Here is an 8,678-nt window from a genome sequence, read left to right as displayed (position 1 = left end):
ACAGCTTCAGGGTCAGTGGGCTGCTTTCAACCATCAGAATGATCCCATTCTGTCATCGTATTGTGTGTATGCATATGTATATTACACCACATGCATTCTATAGATTCACCGTTAAGCTAAACCTTAGTCCTGGCAAACCGCTCTGTGACACGTGTGTGCATGTGCGTCCTCGTAGCCTATTGCTTTGTGAAGGTTCCCACTGCAAGTAGAGCAGTTGCATAACGGCAGTTAAAATCGCTATGGCAACAGCAGCCTTTGCCGGGAATGAAATAGTGTCATAGCTTTTTGGGCCACTAGATCCACACCCCCGTTCATCAAAATATTAATACACTCTGTCACTCCTGGGTTCATTCATCAAAGCTGCTCCAACATCCAACATTAGGCAGCCATGGTGCACTATACATGCTGGCATGAGTATTGGAGCACACGTTCATTCAGACCACCCAGTAGTTGAATGAGACTCACCTCAGACACAACAATCCCATTACCTGGCTTTACAAAAGTCCTCCCATACTGACTGAAGTTCACTGGTGCAAAATTAACTTACCATGTTTGTTGTCTACCATCAACTAATGTCCTAATCTCTCAGCAGTTCACACATTATCTGTAACATACTGAGGATTATCTAAGAAGTGTGATGCGCTTTCACATATTACACTGCTGAAAGGCAGTTAACTACTGCAAAGTGTTTCTGTCATTTGGGGGACAGGCCAGACCAAATGTGCGTTTCACCACCACAGCTCCGGACTTGTCCTTGGCTGTCTCTCAAATAGACATATGACATGACACACAAAGATCAGGGGAAAAAAACAGCAGACCTTTGTAATTTTATATAGTGTTTGCAGTTTTGGTTATGTTGAGTTAATGTGTGTGTCTGTGTAATTGTGTGTTTCAAATCTATTTTCCATTTTCTCACCCTGTGAAGATTTGCATGAAATCCTGAAAGACGACACATAATATTAAGCTTAATTCCCTCTTGCATAAACTCTCCCACATACTCTCTCTTACAGACACGCACAGCGACACAAGGCCTGAAATATCACACAGGTCGGCCCTTTTTTGGAGGGGGTCGTTGGTTCAGAAGGGAAATTAGTGAACACAGCCAGTCTGTCATGGCTTGCAGGCTAAGTGTCCGATGAATCCTTCATGTGATCCCCAGCAGAATCTCCCATCATGCCTCTCACTGCCATCTGAGAATTGCTCCATTGTCCGTCACACAATTTAGCGTACAAGCATGCAGTAGATGCTGCTGCCTCCGGGTGTGAAAACAGAGTGGGGGTTGAAACCAGCCAGCACTGTTGTGGCCAAGGTACACTGGTGCTATCCAGTTTTTTCTATTTATAGGGGAACCAATCTGTCATACCAAAATCTCTATGTGCAGTATTTCCATGTAAACACAAATGGCATTAAAATATTTTTAGTGCAGCTGCATGCTGCTTGTGATAAATTCTATATTTAAATCTCGTAAGGTTTGAATTCGGCTTTATCAGAGCAAATGACGCCAGGTTTTTAAATTAAATATTAAGTATTCATTGAGTAGATTATGAATACCAAAATGAGCAAATATAGAGCCAATGTTGTGCAAGATATTTATATTTAGTTTTGAGGAGGAAAACTATCAAAATTTGGCAGATTTTCTACGACATTAAGACAGAAAGAAAGAAAACTGCATGAATCAGGAACGTGGCCAAGCCTGTTTTGACAGGTGCTAAATTGAGCTTACATGATGGTGACAAGCTACGCACAGGCAGTTACATAAATGGGTCAATAATATAATGAGGGGGGGTGAAAGGCAGAAAGACAGACTGAATGTAGAAAAAGCTTTTCTACTCTCTCTTATGCTCCTGAAGATTATGCAGACAAAAAAAAGAAAACTCGTGTGATTAAGATGATGGCTGAGGGGATTAATCTGCTGACCTGCTTAAATCTGTATATGATTTGATAAGAATTGAGCCACGATGAAGTGTGTGTGTGAGTGTGTGTGTGAGTGTGTGTGTGTGTGTGTGTGTGTGTGTGTGTGTGTGTGTGTGGATCACTGCACCTACTCGTGCAAATACTGTGAAGTTATTTTTCAGGTCAGTTTGGAGAGATTAGACATGTGTGCTTTAATGAAAGGATGGTGTGATGAGAAGACAGAGCTACAGCAGGAACGTATGCTGCAAATAAATCCACTACACTCCTTCGTGAGGCTGTAAGTCAGTGACAGCTGCGTGTGAATACCGGTTTGATCCGTCCCTGTCACAGCTCTTCTGTGCATGTCTGTTTGATCCATATGAAGAGTATAAAACGTATTCACTCCCATTAAATGTGGATTTTTGACCCTCAGCAGACAAAAAAAACACCTTTTACTTTCAAAGTGAGGATCACAGATGATCTTCATTTAACTCATTATGTAACTTCTAAAACCAACTGGCTGCACTGGTGATAATTTAGGTGTGTCCTATAAAAGGGGCTGAATACTTATGCAAGCATGTGTTTTGTATTTTAAATTTGTAGACCACTTATTAAAGAATTGTTGGTGATGTTTGAACTTTTTTGTTAAATCTACTCTGATTCAATGTTGTAAAAGAATAAAACACGAAAACTTCCAAAGGCTGTGGACACTTTGTACAGGCACTGTAGGACTGTGGTTGTCCTGTGATTTATTCAACTTGTCTTATTTGTCTATTGTACCAGAATTTAAAATCAATTGTGTAACCGATTTTTGTTACTTCATCTTCAGCCAAAAGATACTTCCTCAGCTCTACTAAAGGAATTCAAGTTTCCTTCATTGTTAGTGTGATCAAAGATGTTTTATAAAGACAATGTTTATCCTCATTTTGTTCAAGGGATTAGAATTTATTTATAGTTTGCTGCCCTGTTTAAACTCAAACAATGAAATTCCGATTTGTCACAAATGATACATCTGAAATGAAGCTCTGAGTCTGCAGTCCAGCCAGCGGCTCTGTGAAGTTGACACTGCTGTTCTTTCAGCTAAATGCTAACGTCAGCATGCTAACATGCTCACAGTGACATTGTTAATGTTAACCATACAGATCAGTTTAGCATGTTAGCATTTGCTAATAAGCACGAAACACAAAGTACAGCTGAGTTTGTTGGGAATGTCATTAGTTTTGTATGAGGGCTGAAAGTGAGAAAAATGAATTAAAATATTTAAAATAGAGGTGATGATGATGAAAATGCATTTGAATTGAAAAATGGATTTCTTCATAAACCAAAGTAGTAGACATGTCAATCTGGTGGCGTCAGATGAAAAATCAGGAGACCATGAAAGTTACAACTGATCTTGAGGGAAACATGTCTGTACAAAATGTTTCCGCCATCCATCCAGTAATTGTTGGAATATTTCAGTCTGAGCCAAAGTGATGCACTGACCATCTGACACATGGCATCCTTAAGACACTGGTTTGGCTAAAAACATGCAGAGCCTCCCCCTTCGTCACTGAATTAATACCATGACAGCTGACCCAACTGTATTTGTTTACGAAGACTATGAGATACGGCTGAGAGTTCTGGAAAAAGCCAGTAAGATGACATCGAGAAGATTGTTTGGTCAGAATTTGGATGATGGACCAGATGGCACCTGGACTGGAAAAAAAGTTGAAAATAAACTTGCCTCCAAGCTCGAGAATGAACTTTACAAGCTCTAACATGAATTATAAGCATCAAGGTGTAGGCTGCTATATTAAAAGTCTATTTACACAAATAAACTATTTTAAAAAAGGATGAAAAAATCATAATGGATTTATGATGTTACCAGGAATGATTTATGAAATAATCAGAACAAATGTTACAACATGATGTAACAGAAACCAATGATCACATGAAGATAAACCATGCACTAACCCATTTCTCATCTAAATCATTCAATACATAACTCTCACTTGATCCTGCCCTCACATATGTACAGGCTGCAGCCTCTGCAGTTAAACCCTGTTAATACTAACAGGAGCCACGCCAAGCAGGTTTTAACCATAAAATAGATTCAAATTGATTTATGAGAATGTCAAATGACCACAAAGTCACAGAACCAGAGCAAGGCAGAGAAATGGACAGCAAAAGCAGAGGAGGAAAGGCCAAATCGAGCCAAGATGTAATTAGAATGTTGCATAACGGTGGAAGTGACGCTGTCCGCCAGGCGTCGGGCCTCGAGCTGGCCTGGGGCTCCTGCCGTACCCTCGCCGGTCCACTCTGTCAAACTCGTTTACACTGACCTCTTAATTATGATAATGAACCATCTGAAGCACACATTAAAACTAAACACACTCTTTATTCAAGCTCACCCATGAAGGTCAAATGAAAGAAGACTTTCTGCCCTCTCAAATCAGTTCCTGGGTGTTACAGTGGCTCGCATCACAGTGCCAGGCCTCGATTGGATTAGTCAGGGATTACAGCAGTTTGGGCTTTGGGTTGGAAAATATATAAATAATGTGAGTATATAAAACCATTGTGAAACACTTTTCATAAGTGGCTGTGTCTGCCAAACACAGCCTCTGCTCTCCACCGTCTGATGTGGTCTCAGTGACAGAGCGGTGCCAGACGTGGTGTTACGAGGGCAAAATTATTATGAAATGAAAATCAAATATTGCAGCCAACGGTGATAAGTCAGCTCTTTCTATCCTTCCAACTGTGCTGGGATTGTCTTTACCCACTGATATCCCTTTTCCCTTCTTATGGACAAGTCTCCGTCCTCATGGGTGGGTTTTACGTAAGCCTCTCATATACATAAATAGTATTTGCGTGTTTATTTCAACATGTGTATAATGTGTGCTAAGGCTGACTCCCAGCTGGTGAACAGCTCAGGACTGTAGTAACCATCTGATCGCTGATGGACAGGAATGTGACACGATTATCTGACAGTTTCAGTGCTCAAACGCACTCCACAGAAAAGCAACTCATCAGGGTTAAACAAGGAAAAGAAAGATAAAAAACATCATGTCTGTATGTGTGTGGATGAAGTATATAGATTTATAACTCCCAGGCTGAGTGCTGTTGCTGGGACATGAGTAGTCTGGTGTCATGGCCATCCATTATCTGCTGATAGAACTGCCCTCTGACTAACAAAAACTCATGAGCTTCCACTTCACTGTTTACATTTACTCATCTCTAAGAATAAATCAGCAAAACTCTGACTCATCTGGAACAGACGCAAATTACCCAACTAACCGTGTACCGACATTATCACTGTGTGTGTTCCTGTTCAAGTAAGCTTCCCACACCTCAGGCAGGCTGCATGTCTGTGTCACTCTGCACGACAGCAGTGTGTGGAGGCATATGTGGTGTGCTTTTTTCTTTTCTTCTGAAAATGAAGTCAGAACACATTTGGTTGGACATACTGATATGGATGTATTTTATGGCAGCAGCTATATTTATGAAGGGGGAAGCAAATTAACACACTGAGTGAGTTTGCTTCTACTTCTTAAATCTTCTTTTCTAGAAAGAGAGCGTGATCAAAGAGGACGTGCTGCCGCTTTTCACTGAGAAAGAACTCACTTATAGTGAATTAATTACTGTGTTATTTGTTCGTCTCTACTGGAAAGAAAGTAGAGAGAGTGTCATCAATCGACAGTTCACATTCATTTGTCAGTGTTCACAGCTGAAAAAGAGTAACTAAACTATACTGGGCTAAGTACTAAAAGTATTATAACCACCGCTTTTGTTTTCTTAAAAAAATAAATAAAGAGGTTTCTTTTGCCTGCACTATGAATCAATAAGCTAATATCAAATATTAGCAAACTCTGGTAAATAATGTACAGCAGAGGCAATTATTCAATTCAGCAGAAAATTAATTGGCAACTATTTTGATGAAAAACTCAGTGTTTGAGTAATGGCAAACATTTGCTGGCTCCATCTTATTAACTGAAACTTTTCTCCTTTTCTTTGATTTATATGATAGTAAGCGGCATATCTTTGGGTTAACTGGGATTAGGACATCAGTCATTAGTTGCAGCCCTAGAGTTGTGTAACTTTCACATATCCTGTTAATATTGTGCCTGAATATAAGTGAAAAATCCTATGCACAACAAGGCTCGTGCTGATTTATTTAGTCCATTTATGAGAGTTTAAGTTGTTTCTCTCTATGTGGGTGTATCTTTCTGTGTTGTGTGTCTGGAGCTGGGCAGAGAGTCTACTGTTCTGGTGCATCGTGCATCACTCACCTGCAGACAATCATCAGTCATCAGGTCACCTGTACACTGCTGCCAGATAAAAGGACCGTTTCATTCCTTCATTCTCCGCCAGATTGTCTGTGTACCCTAGTGGTATTCAGTTAGGCTCAGCTTTTGAATTCAAAAATAGTGTAGTTACTCTTGTCCTCTTTGTGTCGGTCAACACTGCTCCTCCTTCGATACTGACATTACTACATGAACCTCACATTTAATAAATCATTTTCTTTTCACTTAAATTTGAATTTTCACCTGGTGATTGATCTCATATGCTCACATCTTCAGGGGGTTTATAAGGCATTATCTAACCAAACTGATTCATGCTCATTCCTGAGTACAGATAAGGTAATCCAGGAGATCTGTGCCTGAAGCATATGTCCTCTTCCTGTTAGTCTCTATGCAAATGTTGAGTGTAAATAGTGTAGCCCAGGTCTATTTCCATGGCCCTGGGTTCCATGTATCAGACACAAGCTGACACACTGGTGCGTTTACATAATTGAAGGTTACAAACAGACACGATGTTCTCCACAGGGATACACAGATACACCTTCACTGCAGGGGAAACCTTATCAAAAAATTGGATCAGCATTCATGTTTTATTTGCTAGTATTTTCTTTTGTCTACAAAGGTAATAGATATTTGTTTGTGCATTGTGCACTCAGGGACAGATTGCTCATGGTGTATCAGACAGTTATCGTTTTCGAATCATTAAAGTGCTGCAGATTTCACATTTTCATTTCTGGATCGTTCAGCTTTCATGAATGAACATGCATGTGATTCAATCAGAAATAAACTCACAATTATTACTTCTGTTTGACATATCAAAGCCAAAGTCGACTACATTTTCCTCATGACTGACAGTAAAAGCTCTACAGCGGATCTTGAATATAAGAGGCTATTCAAAGTGCTGTGAGAAGCAGAGACTGGAGGGGGCCTGTGTGGTATTTGCTTGTCCTCACCTCTGTGTTAGCTCACAGCTCTGTGGTCATTATGTAACCACATGAACAAATATCTCTTTATCTGGGGGAAGATGAGCAGTCTCTCGACCATCCTCCATTACCTCTGTGTGCGTGTGTGTATTTACTGCTGTAAGACAAATCAACTGGTAGATGACAGTAGGTCCGAAGAGTTTAGACTGCTCACATGAGCAGGTGGCTGAAAGCTCCAGTCATTATCATGCTTGTGTTTCATTATTATGATTCAGTGGCTAAGTGTGCCACCAGCACTGGGCAGCCAAAGGTGCTCACCACTATTCAATGCTGTAACCACTGACCCAGAATTTGACAGCGATACAGACATTATCCCCAAACACTTTGATTCAGCCTCTCTTCAGTGCATCTACATCATCTCAATTTAATGTTTGTAATATATGTTGTTTGTTCTCCTCTGATTCAACTCCACTTACACTTGTACCTCTATATCTTTGTGAGGACTCTTGTTTGCCGAATGTATTCCCTAGCCAATTACTAACCATCACAACTAATGCCTAATCCCCATTGATCTGTTTCCAACCCTAAAATGAGGTCCCTCAAAATGTCCTCATGCGGTAAGGTTTACAACTCAAACAAGTCCTCACAAAGATAGAAATACAAGTACACACACACACACACACAAATACACACGTGCTAAATATCAACACTGGGACAACACTGAGCTCTAGTGGTAAAAACTTGTCAAGATAACATAAACATAAATGAATATAAAATGTGATTTAATTAGAACTAACTACATTATAACACAACTGTGTAAAAACTCCACTAAATCAGTGATATCCAGCATATGTACGATGCAGCAATCACATTTAAAGTGATAAAAGTGGAGCATTAAACAACAAAAGATAATATGTGACCTACAATCCTGGTGCAGGCCTTCCTGCTGGTTCTTTGAAGAAAAAGGAAACCAAACTTCAACTTGAGTCAAATAAACAGGAAACTGCATCGCTGAGGTAACAAAAAAAACTGACTAGGCCTACATCTTTTTTCCTGGTTTCATACGTGACACCAGACAGTGTTGAGTAGTTTGTTTGCATCTGTGCAATGGTGGAGGTAGTATTGAGATCTTTTACAGTTGGTGAAAGTAAAAGTCCTTCATTCAAAAACAGAACAAAATATTAGATTTACTGTATTGCCAATCAGGATGGATAATTATAGATTGAACAATAAATGCAGTAAATCCTTGCCTCTGATGTGAAGTTGAATGTGACATAAAATGACATAAAAAGTAAAATACAAGTACCTGAACTGTTGCTGAACTGTTACCCACAGTTGGACAGCTGAGGTAAGGCTTTTATTGAGGAAACGAGTGTGTGTGTGTGTGTGTGTGTGTGTGTGTGTTGTGTGTGTGTGTGTGTGTGTGTGTGTGTGTGTGTATGTTACATTATTGTTAGTTTTTAGATACCTTAACTTTCTCAGTTTGGGTGAGATTTACAAAAAGACACAACATTAAATTTATCTGACTGAGGAATTAGATGTCTTTAGGACATCAAACAGACTGAGGCTGCTGGGATCACAATGA

The sequence above is a fragment of the Seriola aureovittata genome, chromosome 2, assembly GCF_021018895.1.
Source record: "Seriola aureovittata isolate HTS-2021-v1 ecotype China chromosome 2, ASM2101889v1, whole genome shotgun sequence".
Classification (NCBI taxonomy): Eukaryota; Metazoa; Chordata; class Actinopteri; order Carangiformes; family Carangidae; genus Seriola; species Seriola aureovittata.
The sequence above is the reverse complement of the archived record's forward strand: the minus strand, read 5'-3'. Positions refer to the sequence as shown.